The following is a 12455-nucleotide window of genomic DNA, read 5'->3' as shown; positions in this document are numbered from 1 at the left end:
GTAGGACATGTAAGGAAGAACATGTAGCATTTGTCTTTCTGGCTCCCCCCCCCCACAGGGAGAGAGAGAGAGACAGAGACAGAGACAGAGAGAGAAGGATTGTACTTTGTGGTGGGCACACCTTTAATCCCAGCACTGCAAGGCAGAGGCAGGCGGATCTCTGAGTTCCAGGCCAGCCTGATCTACAGAGTGAGTTCCAGGACAGGCTCCAAAGCTACATAGAGAAACCCTGTTTCGAAAAACCAAACAGAAAAGCATCAGGAAATTACACATTCAGAAACACATGCACAATTAAAAATGAGAATTTCTTTTAAAAAGAAGTGAAAACAAAGTCTTTTCACTGTTGCACATGTAATAAAGTTCCTAGAATTTTGGCCATGTTATAAGGAAGCTTTCGGCACTTTGGTTACTTAGACATCACTTCTACCTCGCCTCTAGGCTTGACTTCGATAACCAACCTTCCTCATCAATGTGAAATTTTACACAAAACTCACTAGACCCGTAGACTAAATACACCAACCAAAATTGAGATTGATTGTGAACACAAGAAACAGGATCATACTCTTGACTGCTGTAAGTTCTCTTTGGCCGTCTACGCAGTTCTTATCAGTAGTGTCATTTCTAAATTGCGTGTGTATCTTTGTAGCAGGCTGAACTTTTCCACCACTGCCAAACATCTAGGGAATGAGTGATTACTTTTGCTTCCAGTGTTTCTAAGAGCAGCTTTTGTGATTCAAAGATTCAAATTCCAAAGATTTGCAATTTATTTCTGTTTTTAGACCACAGCTTTTTAAACTGTGAATCTCAATCTCATATGGAATCACATCACTGAAAGTAAGGGTCATGAGGAATTGGTTTCTGAATGTACAGTCAAAAGCCAATGAGTAAGATGCATTCCTAGCAGTGCCCACCTCACATAGCGGTTTGGTTAAAGTGCGTGGGGGACCTTGGCGGATTCCATGGCAGGCCTGGGTGGCCGAGGCAGGAGGACAAACATGCCAGGCAGACAGGGCTTAGTGAAAAGTTATACTTGAAAGGGCAAGGGGGGTTAGGAACAAGAAAAGAGGAAAAGATGAAAAGAGACACAGAGACAGACAGGGAAGACAAAAGAAAAGAGGAAGACAGGAAAAATCCTGTCTGCCCCAGAGGGACAATGGGGAAAAAAAGAAAAGGGAAAGGGAGTGTAATTCTAAGTGGTGGTGGTGGGGTCTTTTGCACCTGGGCTGACCGGAGTACTGCCTGAGTGCGTTCTGCCAGGTGACAGGGGCAGGCCAGGATAATGCCTGAATCCTTAGAATAGCAATTTCATATTTCACTGATTTTGCGTTGAACACACAGTAATGTACTTTGTACTGCACAAATTGTCATACCACTGAGCATAATGTCATACCTAACTCATCATCAGTCAATGCTGCCTTAAACACCTTAAACACCAAAAGCTCAGGTCTAAGACTATTGTGTAAGGAATTACAGTGTTAGACCATATACAGTTTTTTTTTCTGTTATAGAAACAAAATGGTTTAATTATGGAGAATAAAGACTTGATATTACTGCCATTCCTAAGCTGGTTAGTGTGAAGTTACTGTATGTCTGGGTTGCATTGTGGGAAGATGTCTGAGGAGGTTCATTAAAAAAAAAAAAAATCATTCAATGAATTTTGACTTTCGATCAGAACAATTGCTCATCATTTTAGAAATGGCCTTAAACATACTTCTGCCAATTTTTTTTAAACTATGTATTTATGTGAAGTAGCTTTCTCAGCACTACGGCATATAGAATTAAAGTGTCTAATTCTGAAAAACGTTGAAGTTGTTCTCTGTCCTGAAGTAACAGGTATTCAGCAAGGTTTAATTCCTCGTGTAAAATAATGAGCACATCCAGTTCTCTAGTGTGCTAATTTTCTGTCTTCTTTAACAAATGGAAAAACTGTATGATAACAGAGAATCATTTTTAAGTAAAATTCCTTATGATTCCAATACCTTTCTTATATATCTACAGGTAAAAATTTGGGGGCAAATAGGGGTTTCAAGTGGAAAAAGTTCAGGAAACCGTGTACTAGATGACCTTAGTTACCCCATAATAGAGATGCCACTTCCTTATCTTCCTCGTGGGTGTGGTGCTTCAAATCTCACATGCTGCCAACATTTCCTTGTTCTTAAAATCCATCAGGGCACTTCCTTACTCTCAGGATACAACAGGGCTCTGCCATATCAAGATATATCAGATATCAGTCTGCCTTACTCTGGGGATACATCAGTCCTTGAGACTTTTTTCTTTCTTCTTCTTCCTGTTGGTCAATTTACTAGGTTTTCAGAGTAGGTGACAAAGACCTGATGTGATCTGAATGGTTTCGGGAAGAATTATTCTGGAAATGTACATTATAAGATTTCTTTCACTTACAGTCACTTTTCTTTTAAAAAATGCAACCAAACTAAAATTATTTCATTACCTTCCCTCATACCTCTCTCATGTATCCATCCCTGTTAAATCCACAGCCTCTTTATTATTGTTACATTTGTATGAATAGGCCAGGTTGTACTGGGGAATCTATTTAGTGTCTTGTTGGTATGTATTTATTAATTCTTTGAGAATTTTGTACATTCATTTGAGTTAAAACCCCATGTTCAGAGGTTCAAATTAAAGGTAGGCAGAAACAAATTCACTGTTGTCATACAATTTTCTTGGAAAGATTATTTGGAGATTAGTGGAGACCCTGCGCAAGAGAGAGGGCATTTGCGGCCTTAGGAGAGGGAGAAGCTTTTAGGCCTGGGAAAGTGGAGCCGAAAGTTCTATTTTTTTCTTCCCATCCCCATTTCTGGGGTTTTAGAGCAAAGGTGATGCTTTATGATTTCAGTGGTGACTCTTGTGCTCCGTTTTCTGCATATGCTTTCCTCTCGGGTCCCGCCTCTCTGTGCACCACTGCTGGCCAGCAGACATTGGTCCCAGGTTTGGAACCACCAGCCTGGCAGTCACCCTCCAGGACAAGATGCCAGGCCCCCATATTCTGCATGAATAATAAGAACCCATCAAGAACCAAAACCCTAACCCCCCTCAAATAAAATAAAATAAAAAACAACAAAAACCCCAAGCAAACAGCAAATATCCTCCTCAACCCCCCGACATCGTTCTTTTGCATCCCAGTGGGCGAAAAGCAATTTCACTCCTGGAAAGGTTGCTACTACGCCACTAGCCAGCCCCGGGTCTTGCTACCTCCCCACCACCTCCCGGGTGCCAGTCCCACCTCTCCGTTACCTGGGGGGGTTACCTCCGCCGCCCTAGGTCCCCCCCCTCCCGGGTCCCTCCCGTCCCGACGTCGCCCCGCCCTCTCCGCACCGGCCGCGCCCCGCCCCGCCCCGCCCCGCTGTCGCCGCCACCATTGGTCAGGCGCGAAGTCGTTCTCGCAGCTCATTCCGCGGCCGCGGGAGTGCGGGGGGGAAACTTCATTAATACTGTGATGCTGGGGGCTGGGGAGGCCTGAGCTGCCCGGGGGGGGGGGTGCTGCTGTCGCCGGGGTCGGCGCTGTGAACTGGGGTGCGGGAGGGGCGGCGATCTCCGGGGCACCGAGCCCGCTGCACCCGCGGGGGAGGGTTTGCAGGGCTGTCCGCAGATCCCGGTCGCGGAGGCGTCTCTCCGCCCCAGCTCGGCCGCGGGCCGCGGGTGACCTCCCTGCGTGAAGAACGGCGCGGCGGCAGGCGGATTCGCGTTGCGGCTGGCCGCCGGCTCCTCCCACCCAGCTGGCGGGCGGGGCTCGGGGACCCGGTCTCTGGTGCAGGCGTGCTGCGGCCGACCCGACGGCTGGACCGAGGAGCAGGTGTGTGAACCTGGGGCTGAACCTGGGGAGGCTAGTCCCGGCGGCTGCTGTGAGCGTCTGCAGCCCGGGCCCCGGGAGACGAGTGATGGAACTTTGCGTTCCAGGCTGTTTTCTGATTCTAGATTACTCTGGAGTTCACGTCGGCCCCATTAGGAAGTACATTACATCCTTACCTAAGACGGCTAGGATTTTGCTGGGGGTTTGTCTCATCCGGGCTGCTTTGGGGGAAGGACGATTCAAGTGATACCTTCCATTTTTATGTAGCTTCTGGATCTTTCCACAAATAGGAAGCTATTTTCAGACCCTTTTTTTTTTTTCTGATAATTTGATAAAGTGAACTGCTTTTTAGCGTTAGAATGGGAAAAAAGGAAAGCGGAGTCAAAGGAAGATTAGCCTTTTTAAATGCAGGGAGAGCAATATGGTATATTCAGAGGCATATTACAGTGCAACCCTTTTTGGTATTACCTTTTCTCGGAGGAGGAGAGCGTTATAGACCAGAAAAGCAACATAGGTGAATTACGTACTCCAGTTTTGACCCCACGGGAGAAGTTAAACTGCAGGCGTCAAATTATATGCAAAACTCCTTTGTCATGAAAAAGAAAAAAAAACATAGAAGCATGGCTCACTATTACCCAGTTGGACTTGTTCAGTAAGTAGTTGTCGTTCATTGTGTTAAAAAAGAAGTAGGACTCCCCAAATGTTCCAAACAGTGGGAGAAGTCATTGGGTATTGCATTTCGTGCTGCGGGACAAATTCGAATCTCTTAAGATTTGTATAATCACTTAAAAACATCCTTGGACATAATGAAAGTAGCACCCCTGCTGGAGATAGAAGATGGCTTCGCACCAGTTTCAGAAATGTGGAAAGGGATTCTCTACATAGGAAGGTAGAAATGAGGTCCGAAACTCATGCAGGACCACAGCATCTATGTGGTGACTCAAGGCAATAATAGCTACTAGGAGAACGTCTTCATGCTTCCCCTTTGCTTTATTTGGGTGACTGGAGGAGCCCATCTGGAACTTCTTGTATTGCATTGCACATAGAGGATATATTAGCAGGGAGACACGAAAGTAGAGAGTACTGTAGTACTGTAGTGGTTGCAGTTAAGGTAGCTACCCGGGAAAGATACCTGGGGAAATGAAAAATTGAATTATTTCTTTCCATAATTTCTGTCCAATTTAAATGAGAGATTATTTGAAAGGTTTTTTTTTTTTAACTGCCCCCCCATTAAATGGCCAGAATTTAACGAGGCCCTCTTGATGGCTGTAGTTCACACTAAAGACGACTAACTTTAAGGTTGTTTGAGGTTATCTTAACCAAACCTGTCTTGAGAGATGCTGGAGAATGTTCAGTGTTGAGCGGTTAACGTCTTCATATTTTCAGACGTTTATTCTTTCTTTTCTTTTGGTGATGGAGTCATGCTATATAGTGTAGACCTCTAATTTGTATAGTCCAGGTATGCATTGAGCTCTCAGTAATCCTCCTGCCTCAGCCTCATAAGCAGTGGAATTACAGATGTCAGCACTTTGCAGAGTCCTGTACTGATGTTATTTCTTTAACATAACACCCCATGCTGAGCTGGGACAGTTCTGACTTCTAGTCCAAATACCTAGTGTGTGATTAGGAGTGAGTTAACTTACATCCTCTGAGCCTTAGTGATGTCGTATCACTGCCCCCCCATAAATGTAGATAATATCTAAGACACAGAGCTGATAAAGAGGATTAAACAAAATTATCTGAAGGCTCGGACCTGTATATCTGCTTGGTGAGAGGCAGTAAGACGTCTTGATTTGTAGTGAAGAGAACAAGGTGAGTCCAGAAAGTAGGGGACCTAGTTTCTGGGCTCTGCTTCAGCAGCTTCTCCTTCCTTCTTCCTCTTGCTCTCCCCCTCACCCTTCATTCTAAGAGGGGGTTTCTTGTAGCTGAGTCTGGCCTTGAACTCACTATGTAGCTGGTGACAACCTTGAACTTATCCTTCTGTCTCCATGCTCTTAAGTGCTGGACCAACGGGCACTTACCCGTCATCACTTGGCCCTGAAGCTCTCAGCGGCCATTTCTGATGGAGTGGGAAGGCTGTTTCTGCCAGATGGCCCCTTTGACAGTACAACCCTACTGTCTTAAAGATTTAAAGCATTCAGAAATGATTCTTGCTGGTGCTAAAGGTATGTGTTTCTGTGTGAGTGAGCTGGTTTTTGTTGTGAGTCAAGGTTTTGGAGGACAGTCTGGTTAATTCTATGGAGACTTGTTCATTCCCCCTCTCCTTCTGACTGGCTTAAGTTCTGGTTGTATAATCACCAATGATTTAGTGAATACGAGCTCACTTACTGCACACACCTTTGTCTTTTCACATTTCCTTTTGAAATGTTTTATTAGCATATGCTAATTACATGTAACAGTGGTTTCATTTTCAAATTTTCATAAATTTATGATGTATTTTGATCATCTGCAGCTTTGTCTTTTAACTCATATTTACAATATTAGAGTGTATGGCTTTCGTGATTTGGTTTCTTTTTGTTTGAGAACATTGTTCAGTGTCATGTTAAAGAGTATGGCTTGTAGTCTAGTAGAAGAAATTTGAATTTCTGCCTTTTGGCTTAGGAAGTTTCTATTTCAGCTACTTATTTACATGTTCTTGGGCAAGTGATTTCATCTTGCTAATCTTGAGGTTTCTAAAGTGGTTTTGCCAACTTACCCTCCCACCAGCTGTGCATAATAAGACTTCTGGCTGTTCTAGATCCTCAACTTGACAGAGGGTAAATGAAATAAAGTATTTAGATCTAGATCCAGGTCAGGTTTGCAGTTGCAGCAAGCATTGTTTTTTCTTTGTTGAGAAATTATTTTTGAGCCCTGTCCTAGTTAGGATTACTATTGCTGTGATGAAACACCATGACCAAAGCAAATTGAGGAGGAAAGGGTTTGTTTGGCTTACGCTTCCACATCACAGTTCATCTTCAAAGGAAGTTAGGGCAGGAACCTGGAGGCAGGAGCTGATGCACAGGCCATGGTGGGATGCTGCTTTGGGGCCTGTTCAGCCTGCTTTCTCCTAGCATCCAGGACCAGTTGCTCAGGGTAGCACCACCTACCATGGGCTGTTCTCTGCCCCATCAATCACTAATGAGAAAATACCCTACAGGCTTGCCTGCAGCCTGATTTTATGGAACCATTTTCTTAATTCAGGTTCCCTCTTCTCTGATGATTTTAGTTTATGTCATGCTGACATGAAACTATCCAGCACAGACCCTATTAAGTACAGGACACCAACCTGGTCTCTAAAGTTGCAGAAATGAACAAGAGCCTCAGGCTTGTAGCCACACAGTGAGCCAGAATTCCATTCTCTCAATTGTAGCATATTCGTGTGCTTGCTACCTGCCTCTCAGTCTGTCTGCCTTTCTGTCCACTGTGATGTGTGCATATGTATGTGATGTTAGGACCTTGTTGGGCATAGTGATTCACACCCTTCCCAGGGAAGCTAGGGCAGGATGGTTGAGTCTAACCCGGACTACATGCAAGACTAAAACACAGAACCAAGGAGAAGGCCTAAATGGCCATGTAGCCCATGGTATAGCTCCGAGTTCAGTCCCCCAGGAGTGCACAAAAACCAAGGAACAAAAATCACTATTTTTCAGCTGTGGTAGCTTATGTATTTAATTTTAACACTTGGGAGGATGAGGCAGGAGAATTAACACGAGCTTGAGGCCGGTCTGACCCATATATTGAGTGTCAGGCCTGCCTGGGCTTAATGAGTTAGATTCTTACTGAGTTAGACAGCCTGGCCACAGGCCTGGGCATAGAACTCCTGTCTGTGCAGTATTCACATCTCCATTTTCACTAGCAAATGACAACTTGTTTTCCAGTCATTCTGGCTTGGGCTACAGAGCGACCCTGTCTCAAAAAGCAAAATGAACTAAAATGCCAGGTATGTTATCACACATCTGTAATTCTAGGGCTGATGGTAGTTTCCATATAAAAAGCCAACTCCTCTGAACAGTCTGGGGACACCAGTTCCGTTTTGTAAAAGTATAGCAGTATGTGTGCATGTGTTCCTGTGCATATATGTGCACATATGTACATATATATATGATTTCAGTTAATGGTAAAAAAAAAAAAAAAAAAAAGCCTGCTTACCCAAGCAGGAGATCCTGATCCACTCTGTTTAATGACAGCTTTATTATTAAGGGCATTTCCCTTTCAATCTGTTGAGACACAGGGGTCCATTTTCAATGGAGAAGTTCATTGTTACTTTTGTTAGGAACAGAGACTCAATCAGCCATATGCAGCATGGAAGACATAACTATGCACCCGTTCTAACCTGGGAAGGGTGGCTTCATTCTACACCTTTGCATGTTGCTGAGAACGTGAGACATTAAAGATGGACGAAGCTTTGTTCTTCCACGGAGGCTGGCTGTCTTTGTGGGCATGGGATGCTGAGGAAGGCTCTGAAAAGTGGAACATGCCTTACCGGTGTTTTTTCTACATTGTGAAATATTTGTATTGTGATGCGTACATTGAGAGATGTAAGAAAAGAAGCAGCAAATCATCCTGCTATAGGAGCTCCTCTCCTGTGTTTCTTCTGGGCTCTCCTCCTACCTATGATGCGTCCATAGTGCTACACAGAAGGGTGTATTTGTGAATATATATTATTTGTATTCATACCTTTACTACCACAATGTGTTTGTTATACAGTATTTAAACTCTGTAAAAACTTACCATATTCTGATTTCTTTTCTAACTCAAGACTGTTTCTAAGACTCGGTGATACTCTTAGTTTATTTTAATTGCTACACAGTATTCTGTTTTATACATGTGATATAGTGGGTTTCCTTTGACACAGGCTCATGAAGTTCAGGCTGGCCTTGAACCCCTCATCATCCTGCTTCTGTACCATCACACAAAGCATTCTTGTCTCTGCCCTGATCATCCTCTCAGGGGATGCCTCACAGGTATGCACCACCATACTTAGCTTTTTTTTTTTTCTTTATTTCTAGTAATTACAAAGTCCTTATATGTATATCATGATACCTAGTTTAGTGAATTTCTCACTGCATTGTACTTAAGGTGGTCAGTAGCCAAAGTGCTCACTTATATAATAAAATGAAAATCAAATATTACAGTATTAAAATTTCATTTCTTCCATTGTATTAGCCACACTTTGGATGCAAAACTACTGTAGTGTACAGTGCCAGCCCACAGAATTTTGGCACTGCCACAAGTTCCAAGTCTTCAGGTTTTACTGTCTCTGTCTGCTCTTGCAGGAGGACCATAGATTCTTAATGAGTTAGACAGCCTGGCCCAAGGCTCAGGAATAAAACGACTGTGCTGTGCAGTATTTGTGTCTCTGTATCTTTGCTAGAAAATACCAACTTGTTTTTCAAAGTTGCTAATGGCAGTTCACACTCATTAGCTGCGAGTAAGAGCTCTGGCTGTTCTGGTGTTACCAGATTTTTCAATTCTCGCCAGGGGTATCTCGTGAAGTCAGCCCACAGCTCCCACAGAGAGCCTCTCGTTTGTCCAGCTTCACGAAGCCTGGTGCCAGATAGTGAGAGAGGCATCATGGTAAGAAGGTGATGGGAAGGAGCATGGATGCTTTGTATGATGGCCTCAAAGGGTCAGAGGACTGTGTCCTACTGAAGCAAAGGATAGGGAGGACACAGAAAGGAGTTTGTTGAACATTTGCTCACCTTTTATGCTACTATTGCTGGTAGCAAAAGTTTTAATAATAAAGCATGTCAGTAGGATGAATTTTGTTACTGATGTTTTATTTTTGTCTCAGAATTTATTTGAAACTTGGATTTGGATCATACCTGTGATGCACTGAGTCCTTGTACACGGCCTGTCCTGAATATATACCACCATTCGAGCATCTACTGCTGAGCATACCTGAAAGGAATCTTATTGTTCTAATCAGATTATGAGTCAGTGACTTTCTGAGGAGTCAGAGTTAATCATTAGGATGCTGTGAACATGATGTTAAGATGGTGTAGGAAATGGAGGTTGCCATTTGGGATTAAGCTCATTCACTAGAACTAGTGTGGAGAGATCTCTCTACCTTTCCCATCAAGAGTATAAAGAAAACCCAGAAGGTTCTCGTAACCTCAAGTGCCCTGATGAAATGACAGCCATGTTGGCACCTTTGCTGTGCTCTGCTATGGTGCAGACTTGGCAGGACATGGCAACTGCTGGTCCCAGCCAAGGAGATGAGGAGTGACACCTCAGCCTCTTCTGGAACTGCCTTGTCTTCAGAGGCCTTAACAGAGAGCACTGGGCCTTGTAGGAATCACAGTGGCATCTGATGTTTACTTATTGCCTTACGCTAGGACAGTGCTGAACCCTTTCTACACACATCACCACAGAACTTCGCTACTCCTCTCCATTGGAGAGAAAGGCAGTAGACCCAGGTCTCTGTTCTCCCTCCTCCAGCCTTTCCAGCTAGAGTGTGGTTGACTCAGGACTTGAGTTAACCACCATTCAGAGTATCAGTCTTTTACCAAGACTGGATGAGGAAAGGAAGAACGTGCCATGTGCCTTTGAAAGCTATCCTGTGTCTGTTTTGTGATCAGAGAATGAGATGCTAGAGGTGAAGGCTGAAATGAAGGAGGCATAAGACAGGGGTGTAGATCTGTTGTCTTCTATCACAGAGTCTGTAATTGTGTATTTTGAAAGGAAATAAAAGAATCTTCCCTAAAAGCAAGGGAGAGGTACTAAATGTAGAAACATGGGTGAGAAAAGCTGGAATATCAAAATGTTCAGTGATGCACAGACCATGACTGAATTAGAGGTTAAGTGCAGGGACATTGACAGCAACCACCCCCCTTAGGGATTCAACTAGAACATGCATGTAAATGTAAGCTTCCTCCTTTTGAGACAGACTGTCACTGTTTTATCTAGGGTGGTCTCAAACTCATGAGCCTCCTGCTTTAGCCACTCAAATTCTGGGATTTGCAGGCATGTGCCATCATGCCCAGGTTTTTTTTTTTTTTAACTTCTTTTCTGAAAGCTGGATGTTGGCCCCATTTTTGTTGCTGCTGTTTCTTGTCCTACCAGGTTCTGATGCCCTTATCAGCCCCAAATAAACACACAAAGACTTATATTAATTATTAAACTGTTGGCTGATGGCTAGGGCTTCTTATTGGCTAGCTCTGTCTTAATTATTAACCCACTTCTATTAGTCTATGTATTTCCACGTGACCTTATCTTAGCAGAGAACACCTGATGCATCCTATCCTCTCAGTCTCTACATGACATCCCTCACAGTCTCTTTCTGCCTACCATTCCCAGAGTTCTCCTTGTTTCCTAGCCCTGCCTACCTTCCTGCCTCTACTGGCTATTGGCCAGACAGTGTTTTATTTATCAACCAATAAGAGAAACACATATACAGAAGGGCATCCCCCATTAGTCTTCTGCCATTTTGAGACATTATGATGACCTCTGCCATGCCCAATTGGGAAATAACTCATCTACAGAGATGCCTCTTGTTTGTGGTTACTGTCTAATTCTCTTGGTAAGAAGATTTTACTTGGCTATTTGAAGATTTCTTGATCAAGACAGATGAATTTTGAAGCTTTCTTGTTGGCTTATTATTTTTATCCTAAAACAGTTGGCTGTCCATGTAGGATTATACTACTCCAGAGCACTGAGAATTCAGCTGTGTCTCAAAGACAAACTCCTCTAAAGTTGATTGACTCAGGATGCCAGCATACTAATGAAGGGAGATGCCAAGCAGGACTCCATTGGTCAACATGTTTTATTACTGTTGTAGAATTGGCCCTGGCAGGAAAAAATAATTAGGTTGCTTGTTAATCTTGGAACCCAAGCAAGACAAACGGCCAGGTGAATTTAGTGACTGGTGTGGTGGAGTCCTATCTACTCCTCTACACTATTAGAAAGTAATTCTTCAGAACATTAAATGGTTCGATTGACTATTGTTCAGAGTATTCCTTCTTTGTGGACAGTTATGGGGACTCTTGGGAATGCTGGGCATTCAGAAGTCCATTGTAGGCTCCTTATTGGAAAGTCTAGAGTATGGAGTCTGAATTCAAACCTCTACTGTGCTGCAGTGTGTATCATCCTATGATTGCTTCCCTCAGCTCTCTGTCTCAGCATCTTTTCCCTGTGCGTGCGTGCGTGCGTGCGTGCGTGCGTGCGTGTGTGTGTGTGTGTGTGTGTGTGTGTGTATGAGTGTGTGCATGTGTGACACTCTAATACCTATGACTTTGACTTAGAATAAGCTCAAATTAAGTCTTAGCTCTTGATGTTCTTAATGATGTAGTTATTAATAATATAAGTCAGGATTTCTTTTATTGCAAGTAAAAGAAACTGAATTCCAACAAAAGTAAGTGCCTGAACAACAAACTTTAAAAAGCATGGTTTATTTCATTATACATAGTTGATTCTCATTATTTACAATAATTACATTATATAAAGTGACTCATAGAAACCTTCCTTGCAGGCAAGTAGAGTAGAGGCACAGTGTTTTTATCACCACCGATATGCTATCTTCTTTATATGTTCTAGTTAGGATATATTAGAACAAGCTACGCATCTCTTTCTACACTGGTTGAGGAAGGTTCCTGTTTCCTTGCTCTGAGGAATGTGATGTCTGTATTTTAACTGTAAGCCTCTGTCAGTGCTGTCCGGTGTGAAAACT

At 43.3% G+C, this 12455-nt stretch overlaps 1 protein-coding gene across 1 annotated transcript in view; it reads left to right on the top strand.

Moving 5' to 3' along the window:
* Positions 1-3548: 3548 nt before the first annotated feature.
* Positions 3549-12455, top strand: part of Herc3 (HECT and RLD domain containing E3 ubiquitin protein ligase 3) — a 107724-nt gene continuing 98817 nt past the window's right edge. Inside the window, exon 1 of the mRNA XM_051203186.1 lies at positions 3549-3811. The gene's annotated coding sequence lies outside the window, so the exon portion shown is untranslated. The remainder of the gene's footprint in view (positions 3812-12455) is intronic.

This window comes from Phodopus roborovskii, unplaced genomic scaffold, assembly GCF_943737965.1.
Source record: "Phodopus roborovskii unplaced genomic scaffold, PHOROB, whole genome shotgun sequence".
In the NCBI taxonomy this organism is placed as follows: domain Eukaryota; kingdom Metazoa; phylum Chordata; class Mammalia; order Rodentia; family Cricetidae; genus Phodopus; species Phodopus roborovskii.
Note: the sequence above shows the minus strand (reverse complement) of the source record. Positions and strands in the feature narration are given on the sequence as shown.